Source organism: Strix uralensis, chromosome 6 (genome assembly GCF_047716275.1).
Source record: "Strix uralensis isolate ZFMK-TIS-50842 chromosome 6, bStrUra1, whole genome shotgun sequence".
In the NCBI taxonomy this organism is placed as follows: Eukaryota; Metazoa; Chordata; class Aves; order Strigiformes; family Strigidae; genus Strix; species Strix uralensis.
In genome coordinates, this window is record NC_133977.1 from 17,403,960 (window position 1) to 17,413,247 (window position 9,288).

Here is a 9,288-nt window from a genome sequence, read left to right on the forward strand (position 1 = left end):
TTAATTAAAAAGTCTCTGTATAATATGTGCCTTGTGCAGGCTGCCTTGGTGACAATTAATACATATGTACAGCCTGTCTTGCTGTTGGAAATCTCTGTCCCAGAGTAAGTTAGCTGCAGCAGGGCTCAGAGCCAAGGGCACAGTCTGCTACATAGTTTGCCAGCTTCATAGAATCATATCATAGAATGGTTTGGGCTGGAAGGGACCTTCCAGGGAGAATCCCCTCCCTTGACCTGATGGCCACAGTTCTCTTGATGCAGCCCAGGACACAGTTGGCTTTCTGAGCGCACATTGCTGGCTCACAGTCAGTTTTCCATCCACTAGTACCCCCAAGTCCTTCTCCTCAGGGCTGCTCTAAATCCATTCTCTGCCCAGCCTGTATTTGTGCTTGGGATTGCCCCGACCCATGTGCAGGACCTTGTACTTGGCCTTGTTGAACTTCATGAGGTTTGCACAGTCCCACCTCTCCAGCCTGTCCAAGTCCCTCTGGATGGCACATCCCTTCCCTCCAGCGTGTTGACCGCACCACACAACTTGGGGTTGTCAGCAAACTTGCTGAGGGTGCACTCAATCCCACTGTCCATGTCACCAACAAAGATGTTAAACAGCGCCAGTCCCAACACTGACCCCTGAGGAACACCACTCATCACTGCTCTCCCCTTGGATATCGAGCTGTTGACCCCAACTCTTTCAGTGTCACCATCCAGCCAATTCCTAATCCACTGAGTGGTCCATCTTCTTTCAAAAAGGTGAGCTATGATATCTCATGCTTAAAATACCTACAAACAGTACAAGTAAGATGCATGACTGCAGTATGTGTGTGAATTCAAAAGGGAAAAGCATAATTAAACACAGTATTACCAGCACAGATAAAACTCCAGCTGGAAACGGATTCAAAAGACTAATCCTTAGTAGGTAGCAGCACCTAAATGGGTTATATGAGTTACATACAAGTTTTTCAGATCAGAGGTCTTTCTTGCATAAGAAGGAATGACACTTGTTGGTTTTGAACCTTATACAGTCAGTTTCTTCTTCTGAAATCTACCAAGTAAAGGATGTTTAAGTGTCTCAAGATCGCTGAAAAAAATTATTCCTAGTTCTGTTGCAAGACAGATTCACAGTACTCATCCCCAAATCCGCTGCTGATCCGTGCTGTAACAGGACAGTGTTGTCAATAGCATGCCCTCTTTAGCAATCTCAAAGAGCTTTAATACAACAAACAAATAAATCATTACAATGTTTGCTATTAGACTTGCAAAGTTTCAAGACAGGAATTTCCCAATCTGTATCAGTGCAAAATTGCAATCTTTCACAGATTTTCAGTAAAAATAAGGAACACCTGCCAGCCTTGAAAGTTTTCCACTGAAAGTGCAGAGAGAGTGAGCACTCTCCTAGGATAGTCAGTGGTCTAGGCATGTTCCTGCCTTTGATGTGGGATCAGGCAGCAGCAGTCTGTGTGTCTCACTTCCCAGCAGAGTACCGCAGCCTTCGGGCAAGTGGCTCTTGTTCCTGTCTCTGGCACTGAACAGAAAGTCTAAATTTGACCCAAGTTTTGTCAAGAATGGTTTAATTGCTGCATGCATGCATGCACGTGCACACACACGCGGAGTTTTTTAAACAAATGAGCATTCTCTGTATGAACTTTCTGGCCAGTTCTAATTATGTGAAGGTGACTAATAGGACCAACTCAGTCACCACTGGAAAGTGGCAGCCACATACTCATGCATACTCAAGTGAACAAATTAGGGCAGGAACTAAAGAGAACTCTGCATGACTTGTGAAATGTCTTGATTTGAGATTTTGCTGGGCTATTCTCTTTAAAGACTTTACGATGACAAAAATGCCATGGTATCTCTAGTGATCATATATCATCAGAGCATCAGTTTCATGTTGAAAGAACTGAAAACAGCATTTCAGCAAAATATGGAAAATTTTCTAGCAACTAGATAGAAACTGGCAGCACTTCATTTTTCAAAGAATGTATAGGTTTTATTTCAGAACAGAGTCAAGACAATGTATTTCTGAATAAGTGACAAGTTTTGTCAAGAGTTTTTATTATAATCAAGTGTGGGTTTAGGTAGCATGGGAAGCCTTCAGACATGCTCGATATAGAGCTATGTGTATTTCATGTGCATATTTCTATATTACTATATTTCGTTGTATATGTTTAATAGATTTAAATCCTAATTCTGCTTTCCCACAGTACCTGCTTAACATACAACAATCTATTTCAAGCATCTGCTCTTCCAGTTCTGTTGCAGGGACAGCTTTCTGCAACACCTAAACATTTCATTAAACTTTACTCTATTGTTAGTATTATATGATGAGTAACATCTATGAGTAAAATTTTGTGATTTATTTGTGAGCTTAAAGCCACATGAATGAGCTTTTAGTGTAAGTCTGAGTAGTTAGCTACAGGTGTCAATGCTTTTAATCCATATACTGGCCTCCAGAACAACTAAATTCATAAAGAAAGGATTAAGTTAAAAGGAAGTTGGAAAGATCCAGTTGCGTCCAACTGACAGTATCTAAGGTTCTATTCATCATAATAATGAATTGAACTTGGAATCACATAATGGTAACTACCATTAAAAAGGTTGACTAGTTATTGAAAAATAATTGTACCTTCATTACCCACTCAAATGTCATAATTAACACAAAATGCTTCTGTTTTTACTGCAAGGTGAGAAAGGAAGATCAACACAGTAGTTTCTTCTACATTTGGCCTCATCTGGATTTTGTGATATTAAAGCTTCATTATCTTTTTCTATACAGATTTGACACTCACATACATAATTTCTGGGTTTTTGCAATGACTAGACTTATGAGAATGACTAGCTTTAAATTCACTGTCCAATCTGAAAAGGATCTGAAATTTTTACAGAAGCTGAGAAAAATAATTTGTTCGGCATCAGATTTTTTTAATGTTATAAATTCAGTATAGTTAAAGTAAATTTTAAAGTGAAACACTATTTCAAAGAAATCCAAGTATTTAATTTTGAAATACCAACTTATTTCCTTTTCTTCAGAATTTTTCCATGCACAAGAATTTGCCAAAATAGATCTTAGACAAAATGCTTAATGTGATCAGTTTATCAGTGGGAGAGGATATTCAATTCAAAATACTTCATCTGTATAGTGCAGACCTAGGTGCTGAGTGTTTCCTGTTCTGCATGTTGGGAAGTAACACCAAAAGCATCCATGTTGTCACATCTAAACTGACTTTTTGGGAGAGAATAATTTTAAAAGGTGACGCATTTAGAGATGCCATTCATCATCTGACTTCCTCTCGCTTCCTCCAGACTCTTCCTTTTGCAGCCTGACTTTTATCCAGGTGCCATGCAGGTTGTTACCCTCCTCTGCATGTCATCCACCTACTGAATAAGACATAGCCTGTGTCACCTCCTAACTATTTCACATATTCGTTGGCTGAGACACTAGCAATCTGGTCCTATGGAGCATCCAGCATTGAAAAACAAGAGGAGAAAGGAAAGACATGGCCACACTTAGCATTGTGACTGCCCTACTTCCAGGAACCATAAAGCAAATGCTTAAGGTGTTTTTCCAACTGAGGCATTTGAAACCTGAGAGTGAAGCGCCTTTGTCCACTCCCATGAAAGAACCACAATTTCCTTGTGATCAGTGGTAGAACAATTGCTGTATTTAATAAAAGTATATGGAAGTATGGTCTTTCTTAATCATAAAATGCGAGGTAAAAACATGAGAAACAATAATGGAAGTTAATCTGAAAATTACAGTATAAATGATGACGTTAATATGAAGAATTTTTATACCGGATATGCACCTGTGGCTTACATAAGGGAGGGGGAGTAACATGAGTTTGGAACCTAGTGTAAAATTATTACAATGACATTATATTATTGCAGAGAGATGAATAGAGAAAAGAGCTTAAAAGATGTTCCATCTTAATGAGAGAGTACTATAAAAAGAAGACTAGACAAATAGTCATAAAATAAAATATGATATAATGAGTTAGTTTAGCACTATAAAAGAAAGGAAAATATTATTAATATGTGAAGCAGACAGTCATCTTTGCTACAGAATTAAAAGTGAGAGAGCTCTTATAAATGCTACCCACACGATATAACACCTCACCAAAGCTCAACTATGAAACCAACTTATTCTGCTGATTACTGCTGTTCTAGCCATCTTTCTTGCATGTAAAACATTAAGTCAGCCAGTTATGAAGCTATTGAATGTTTCCAGAGTGTCACTTACCAGAAGGATTTGATAACTTACACAGAAATGAACTGTTTTACTTTCTGATCTTGATTAAATACTGTTAACATACCACGTTTTGTGACAGTTTCAAATGCAGATCATTTTTAGTTCTTGTTTCCCCCCCCCCCCCCCAAGTTCTTCTACAATTTTTGTCCAGCTCATTGCATCTGCATTTTTAATTTATATGATGTCAATCAATTAGAGCAGGTTTTGTGTTTCCATAGTACTGCCTAACACTGTTTCTAGGGCAGGAGAAGAGAAGGCCTATTTTCAATCACCTATTTGTTGTATTTGTTTGGGTTCAAATAAAGTACAAAGATACAATAGCAGGAACTAGAGGCTGTATCTAGCAGGTGAAAAGGTGACTCTGAAAACATATAAGAAGAAAAGAAGCCTTATCAGAGTTTCTACAGAACTTCAAACACCTCAGCTTTCCCCACACCAGACATGAAGAGAGGTCTCTGCAGTGTGGCTGAAGGCCAACAGAGACCAACTTTCAATGAGAATTTTCACAGGGAGGAAGGAGGTTGAGATATTTCTTATAGTTTATGAAGATGCAAGTGGCCAGCACTAAGTACTGTGGAAGTTAGTACGTACCAATCCTCTCACACTCTAGAGGGAGACTTTCTAGTTTGCACAAAAGTAAGCAGTACGTCTGCTGGCCCCATTGACCACTAGTTCAAGGAAGCTACAGATCCCCAAGCAGAAGCTCTAAAAGCAGGACTAAGGTGTAATAAGTTAACAGTAACCCATTTCACGTAGAGCAGGATTCATTTATTGCCTGTGTGTACTGAACTCTAGAAGTTTTGGGGGTCTGGCTACTCAGTTTCTAATTTGAAAGAAACATGGAGTATTTGCTCAGTGTAGATATTTTTCTTTATGTAAAATCAGCAATCCTATATTTTTCATGTAAATGGCAATCGTGGCCCAAACATTAATGTTCATTTCCCATAGAAAACCCACATCCCAGGCACTGATCCCGGCTGGGAAGAACAAAGCATCTTGCTGCTTCTTCCAGCTTTCAACACAAGCTGCTGCATCACAAGGCAGACCATGAATGTCAATAAATCCCACCCACAACACAGCACAGCCCAACCAGATGTTACCCAGTGTTTCAAGCTCTCCCAGTTGTATCACATATCCTGCTACAGGAGGTGGTATTCTTAAAGTCTCACCTATTGGAATCATGTAATTATGTGAGAAATTCCATTTTCTTTAAGAAAAGTCTTGCTTTTTGTTGAAAAAAACACAACTAATCCAGAAGCAGTCCAATGATGAAAGAAACATATCTCAAAATGGATTTTTTTAGTCAAGGTCATAGCTGTCAGGCTGCCTGATGTATGGTTTGTCAGGACTGTGACATGATTTTCCTGCACTCTGGCAGGACAACTCTGGACAACTGCAGCAGCACAGTTACTGTCAATGATACAAAAGATTACTTTAATGTCTGCCCTATGTGTAAAGAGTTTTTAATGAAAACAAAGCGCCATCAATATATAATTTTTCATTTTGAACTGTCAATATTCCATTAATTACTGAACCAGATGTATTATAGCTAAGTAAGATTTGCTTTCTTATTATCAATTCTACTGGTGAATAAAGAAGTACTGCATAGCATGTTTGCAAGAAAATTGCATGCCTATAAATATTGTGCTATAACAAAATTCATCCAGATTCTTTAATCCTAATTTTGACCACGTATTTTTATTTTCAATTTCTAATATACTTATATTGAAAAATGCCTCTGTCTTACCGCTTCTGCTGCAGGAAGCTTGCCTGTTGCTGCTTCTGTGAACAAATTAACTTAAAAATTTTGTGACCTCATTTGTACCATGTGGATGTTTGAACAGAACAGAAATGGTGTTGTGTAGAAATGTCCCACCCCAGAGCAGCAAATGAAGCAGATCAAACCGAACATTTTAAAGTAGTACTTTTTCAAAACAACAGCCAGAAGAGAATGAAGAAGAAAAACCATCAGTGAAGAAACTGAGAACTTTTTGTTCAACTGTAACTTCATAACCACTAAAAAACGTTCATTAAGATATAAAACCATTACTGTGGTTAAGACAGCTGACTATGGAAATAGAAAGAAAACTCCATTTTAAAAGTTAAAAAAGGAAAGAACAGTGAAATTTTGAGTAGTTAATAATCTACTTCACAGAAGCATCTGCCATGTCACAGCAGCAGGAATTGACAATGATTCCCAATGAAGTTTTGTCCCTTACCTGAACTCTTCCTTGCTCTGTCGTTCTAGTAAGCAACAAAAGTTTTTAAACTGACTTCAGGCACAATTTTTACAACCCCCCTTCTCTCAGTTACTAAGATCTTTTTTCAGTAACTGTTATTTGCTCAAACATACAACAGTTCCTCACCATTCCTCTTTGATATACAAGTACCCTTAAATAAGACTGTTCTTTTATCAGTCACAAAAATGATAACAAAGTCATGTAAGTGCTGAATGTCTGTGTGTAGAAGTACAGGAATAATTATGCCCAAGTGATACTCAGGAATCTACAGGATCAGCAGAGAATGGTGCTGTGTATTTGTAATTCTTTCCTCATTCTCTGCAGCTCAAAAATTTTCTGAATTTCGCCTCTTCTCCACATGTCCCTCCCATAAACCTCTATTCAAAATTTGCATTATCCTCCCAGGGATGGTAGAGGCTCTGACAGAAGCTAGCTCAAAGTGCCATTTATATGTTCAAGGAAGCATGTAGTTTACAAATGTCAGGAATAAATTGGTTTTAGTAATACATAAAACCATCTGCTGTACAGCCGCCTTCTTTGGTTTGGATTTCATGAAATAACTCTTCGCTACATCATCTGATTCCTATTTATGTCTTTCCTAGAGGCAGAGCTCTTTAGTCATGGTTCAGACTGTTCCCATCACAGGGAAAAATGATGCATTTTCTGGTTTATTTTTCAGGGCTACTCCCCAGCAAAACCTTTTGTCTAGCGAAAGAAAGAAGCCAGGCATATCTTACCTTCCAACGTGCTTTGCATCCAGATCTCACCTCAGCCCCTCACACACATACTCATACTCTTTGGAGCTGCAAAACTTGAAATCAGTACTTGGACAGAAATTGTATCAAACCAGTTAGGAGTTACCTGGCCAATGCAAACGTAGGTTATTGAAAAACAAGAAATTAGGCCCAGGGGAATCTTGAGCAAAGGTCAGGAGGTTAGGAAAGGTAGGAACAGGTCAACAGAAGACTGCTCTTGCATAGCCTAAGGGTCCTTGATTTCTTTTTTTTTTTTTTTAATTTGGTAAAAACCTGTGGAAAACAGGATGAATGGATTTTCCCTACAGACCACAAGGCGTGACTGAGTAGTGAGTTCAGATTCACATATTCCTCCAAAGAGTGGGGAATCTGAATATTTCACAGGAAAATCTCTAATGCTAAAATGATGGGCTACTCATAGAGTGGCCAGGTGGGAGACTTTTGTCACATGTTTTTCTGTATCAGCTAGGACTCTGATAATTGAAAATGGCAAAGAGAAAAATAGTTCAGATAAAAAAGTGGATGAAAATGAAAGTAGAATACTGGGGGATGGGGGGTGGTGTATGCATATGCCATTGTCTTTGATGCAGACAAGTATACCTGTGAATGCCCACTCAGATGTAGCCAGAAACTCACTACCTCTGTTTCACAAACAGGCTGACATATCTCGTAGCTGAGTGAAGGGCACATCGAAAGAGACTTTTCCTGAGCAGCAGTATGGTCTTGTTATTTGGCTGTCCAGGTAAGATACTCAGTTATGTTTTTAAACTCCCTGTTCTAACGAGCAGAGTTTTGAGACCAAATCATTTCACCTTTGCTTTTCACATTCTTCTCAGAAAGAGACAGGACTTTATTGCATTTTCTGGGATGTACACTGACCTAGAGTTTTCACCTTTCATATTGCTACTGCTGTGATCTGACAGAAAACTACATCTGACTTGCATATGTCAAATTTTTTTGAGTGCTGATCATGGCAAGATGCTCTCCAAGTATCAGGAAAAAACACAGAGCTCACGGTCCTGGAGGGCAGCACAGGGCATCAGGGGAATGCAAATTCCCTGAAGTCTGGGTTCTGCACTCTTCAGAGCTAGCTGCTATATGGACCATATGGAGATAGGTATAAATATCAACTCTGCTGGCACTTAGGCTCCACTCATCTCTGTAGTGCCAGATATAAATTACGAGAGTATCATTGTCAATAAAATCTGAACTGAAATCCCACTTTGGTCTTCACTGCTACATCTGCTGATTTGAGTGTACCTTTTACCCTGACAGAAAATTCAAAAGGAGAACCTGGCTTAGAACAAAAATGATAATGCCTACTTATACAGCATTTAGCTCAGGGAAGGTTGCTACAGTGGTAAGGAAAGCCAGAGGAAATTAAACACTGCAGAAATAAGAGAAGGTTGGAAAAAGTAGCTACTGAGGATGAAGAGGAGTTCAGAACAGCCAGACAATTTGGGCAAAGTATTTTCCCAATACTAATAAACATAATAAACATCATACCAGGAATTATTTAAGTGCAGAAGCAAACACAAAATATTACTATTGCCATATGTGAGATGACCATTTCTGCTCTGCTCTCCCATAGCCTTCACTATTCAGGTAATTTAGCAACCTGCAGCTTATTTTGGGCAGAATTCTTTACTGCTTATTATAGGCTGAATGTCTCAAGGACATGCTAGTGCACTGAGAGAGATTAGTCCAGGTGGATGCAGAAGGCCTAACCGTGGTCAACTTAGCTGCCAGAAATGAAGGTGAATTGGAATATACACAGGTTCTACAATGACACAGACTCACAGCCAGCTGTCTCCAGAGGTAATGAGGTTGTTGATACAGGTCCAAAGCATCTTTTCACCCAGGAGGGATAAACTTAGAAAATAATTTACTTGAGCTGTTTTTAGATTGCTTAAGAAAATTTAGTTCTTGGTCCCAGTGTATAGGAATTGCCAAGGAAAAGAAAAAGAATAAACACATGATTCAGGGCATATCTGAGCTGCTACTTGCTGTGGTGAAAAAAAATTGCCCTGGATAATTATTCTTGC